General features: G+C 38.6%; 1 pseudogene; it reads right to left on the bottom strand.

Annotated features, from left to right (window-relative positions):
• Positions 1-833: 833 nt before the first annotated feature.
• On the bottom strand, positions 834-950 carry LOC145260143 (5S ribosomal RNA; annotated as a pseudogene).
• Between the last annotated feature and the right edge of the window lie 3,462 nt (positions 951-4,412).

A 4,412-nucleotide genomic window follows, 5' to 3' on the forward strand; every position in this document is an offset into this window, starting at 1 on the left:
CCCTTGACCGGTGTAACATCAAATATTCCCCTGTAAATTTTAAAAAAAATTAATCTATAAGAGAGAAAGAATATTTTATGATCGTTTTTTTTTTTTTTTCGATTTTCGATACTTATCGGATTAATAATTGTCTGTATTTTTGAGATGAGGTGTTTTAATTGATTGAGAGTGTCGGACTGACTTCCTCATCTTGGTTGTTATCGTCACAACGTTTCGGCCGTTTTGTATCAAAGTTTATCAAAGTTGTGTCAAAGTTTACAGTTACCCAAAGGTGCCGAGTTCAATCCTGAACGAAGGCAGTGAAAAGTAACATTCAAAACAGAGAATCAGCAACAATGTCCCAGAGCCTAGCTGGAGTCCGAACACGGTACCCCCCCGTAATAATAATAAAGGGTTGGGTTCGAGACTCCTAACAAACGGTTCCCCAGTTCGATACAAAAAAACCTGATGAAGGACGGAGTGCAAAACGGCCGAAACGTTGTGACGATAACAACCAAGATGAGGAAGTCAGTCCGACAATCTCAATCACTTATCGGATTAACTTCTGTACAAAACATATCTAAGAACACTTCCAGACATATAAATTACCTTTGTGTGAAATTTGCAAAGGATAGGCTCAGCCGTTTCGGAACCTGTTAGGAAGGAACTCACACACACAAAGTTTGGCTTCTTGACAGACTGTGGATACCCACTGTAAGGGTGCCTGCACGTGAAATTTGTGTGGCAAGAGTTGCGCAGTCTCTAACCACGCCTCTCCTGAGTAAACATTGTTGCATATCAGTGGAAAGTTGAGGTACAGGACGACTGGAAACAATGCCGAGATGAGCGGAGAGCACATACAGCGCCTAGAATTCCCACGTGGTCACCCATCTGGTACTAGCCAGGCTCAACGTTGCTTAACTTCGGTGATCTGGCGAGAACCGGTATGTCAACGTAATTATGCCGTATACACAAAGTAACTTTTATATAATAGTAGAGATAAAAATAGAGATAGAACCATACCCAAGTTCCACCGTTACTGATCATGGCGCTGTTGTCTCACCGTGTACTTAACTTGCATTAACCTTATCCTAAAGTGGTCTCCGAACCGTGACAAGTAATGGCCATAAAGTAAAATAAAAGCGCAGAGGACTCGATTAGCATTGTGGTCGCTAACCGTTAAAGACGTTCCTGGTAGAGCATATATTTGTTGTTTACATGGGAAACTCGGTAATAAGAAGTTCCAGAGTTATTTATAGAGGACACATGGAATCTGCTGTTAGACTTAGAAAGCATCTGTTTTTTTTTTTTTTTACAAAGGTATCCCCATTTATCAACGCCCGGAGGCTACGCGAGGATAAGGGTTAATGAGTGTATGGTAGTCAATGGGACAGTAGTGTAGTAATCGTTATTAGTGAACATTTATTTCTTTATCATTGGAAACCTTTGAGATGAGTAACTTGTATATTTGTTTGTTTATGTGAGGACTGTTATCCTCATCTTCAGTCATAAACGCCGCGGTTAACCACCTTACGAAAGCCAGAGGAATAGTTGTCCGAAACGTCGTGAAACAACAACTATAAAGATGAGGATAACAGTTCGCAAATAAATAAATAGTGGGCATTTTGATAAATTGGATTATTAAAGAGGACGGCACATCAAAACTTTACGTTGGACTTGAAAACGACCATATTGTAGTCATTTTTTTTTTTTTTACACAGTGATCACCACTTATCAAGGCCCGGAACCACTCAGGGATAAGGGTTATTGCAAGTACATTACGTTAGTGTGGAGATTTGCTGAAGTGTTTACTTAAGGGGGCGGTTCATTAGGAATTTGTTAACATTGGACTTGAAGACATCCAAGTTGTAGGCCGGAGGGAAGCAGGCAGACGGAACAGAGTCAGCTAGAAAGCAGAGAAATGGAAGCGTGTAGTTCAAAGAAAGTAACTTTGTTCATAGAATCTAAGTTTAGGTTTGGGCACAGATAAAGAATGGAGGAAATTAGTAATAATAGTTTCAGATGGACGAGTGTCTACCATGAAAGTTTTGCAAGGGGGCATAGATTGGAGCTCAGACGAGCATTTGCCATGAAAATAACGATAGAGCAAAGATATGCTCGCAACGTCTCTTCTATGAGAAAGAGGTTGTAGGGAAGAGAAAAGGGGTTCCCCTACTTGGCTACGAAGTCTATTTTGAACTCTCCCAAGGCAGGATAAGATGTTTCTAGTTCCTGCCCAGATGTGGCAACAGTACTCCATCATAGGACGTACTCGGCTCTTATATAGGCAGAGAATTGCGTTGGCAGTGAGATATCTGCTTGAGCGATAGAATGATTCTGATCAGGTAGAGAACCTGCCTGGCTTTTTCGAATTTTCGGAGCATTCAGCGTAGATCAGTACGTCAACTAGTTCCTATTTACAATGTCTCCCCACGGGACAGAGTTAGACACCAGGGTCGTTTTTTAATGTGGAGAAAAGGAACAAAAATAAAAATTGTCTCAGTTCTGAAGGATTTCTCCTCCACTGACAGAGCAGAAGAAATTACGTGTAGCATCTGAAGAATGAAAAGAAAAAGAAGAAAATTAGATTTTCATATAATAAAAAAAAAACTAAACAACAATGGCGGCACAAGTTACCAAAAATGGCGGAATTTCAAATTAGAATTAAAAAGAAATAGTTTAAGATTTTAAATATTTCCGTTGCGGTCGTCATTGGCTAAACGATGAGATAAACGTAATTGATACAATACGTAAAATAAAAAAAATAAAAAATTTTTTTACAAAAATTTTTTTTTTTTCAAAAGTCTGCCATTTTAAATAAAAAACTTAAAAATTCAATAGCGCAGCTGCTGTAAAGATCCATTACAAAGGTCCATAACTCTTTATTACAATTACGTGTAATTATCTATTATTGTTATGATTTAATCGTTTTTGGTTGTCCATCAAACACTGTCATGGCCGTCGACGGGATTTTGTTGTGTCATTAGGAGAATGGCGGAGACGACAAGAAAGAAAAGAGGAGAGAAAGAAAGGAAACGAGATAGAGAAAAAAAGAAGGAAGGGGAAGAGAAAAAACGATAAAAAGAAAAGAAAAATAAAGAGATAAAAAATATAAAGATATAGACAGAGGGAAGGCATAAAAATATAATAGAAAGAAAAGAAGAGGAAAAAAAAACGCCGTTTTGCTTTACGGCATATCAACCCTATCCGGTTTATTTAATATCGCATTCATTCAATTTTTTAAAGATTTTATGCTTCAATTACTATTTTCATATATTTCATGGCCTCGCACGGTCTTAAAAAAATACCTACCGCCTGTAATTATGATGTAAGAATTACACAATCTCTACCCTGAATCGGCACTGTTCGATTCTATTGGCAAAGAGAAATTCCAGATCGACTGGAAATAATACCAAAATAGACAGAGAGCACCTACTGCAGTTTGTATTCCTAAATTGTCACCTATTACATACTAGCCAGGCTCCAGATCATTAAACTTTAGTGATCAAACGGAAACAGATGCGTCAACGTGATTATTTTGTGTTCGTAGTGTATCTATTTTAATGCAATTGATTTGTAAACACAATTTGTGCATAGCTTATAATTATTTGCTTTCCCACTGAGCAAATTAGGCACAAGGCCGTTTTTTAATGTGGGGAGGAAAAACCAGCTCCCTCAAGGGGGCACTCTGGCAGGGTCCCAAATTAGCAATTGTCTGATATAAAGGGTTTACCCCACATTGACCAAACTAATGTACTTAAAAAGCAATAGGCCGATATGAAGGGTTGTACCCATATTGACTAGAACTGATTCCTTTCTTTTCCGCTCTTGGCCCGAAGGCCAAGAACAACCTATCCGCCTCTGCGCCAAATTTGTGTATAGGTGCAGATTTTATATATAAACCGTCCGTAAACGATAGACTCTATCACACCCATAGATTGGTTCGTAAGGGATACTACAACTCCGGGTCAGGGTGGACCTGGTAGTAGTGATAACAAAAGCGGAAATACCCGATCCTTAAAACTCACACATTTGAGCCATCTCCTCTGAATGCATTTTCCTACAAAGAACGGTTGCAAGAGTTTGAGTAGATGTACATAGTATGGACAGAGACAAATATAGAAACTGCTGGGAAAGATGGATTTGAGATGTTGGTGCGGTAGCAGTGAACACCTTGCTCAAGAGTGTACGAGACCAAAGACAAGTAGAAGTAAAATAAAAAAAAGAGGAAAACCAATAAATGTAGGTTGAGATAGACTTTGAGAGAAAAGAAGAAAAATTGCAAAAAAAAAAAAAAAAAATCGTCTGGACATGATTCACGGACGCCGATTGCGTGCCTTAAAAGTGCAAAAGCTGACTAACAATGTACGTTCGATTCCACACTGAAGAGCTATGATATGGCGAAACAGTCTGCGTTGATGACTATATATATA

This window comes from Euprymna scolopes, chromosome 35 (assembly GCF_053919585.1).
Source record: "Euprymna scolopes isolate OS-2025 chromosome 35, ASM5391958v1, whole genome shotgun sequence".
NCBI classification, from domain to species: domain Eukaryota; kingdom Metazoa; phylum Mollusca; class Cephalopoda; order Sepiida; family Sepiolidae; genus Euprymna; species Euprymna scolopes.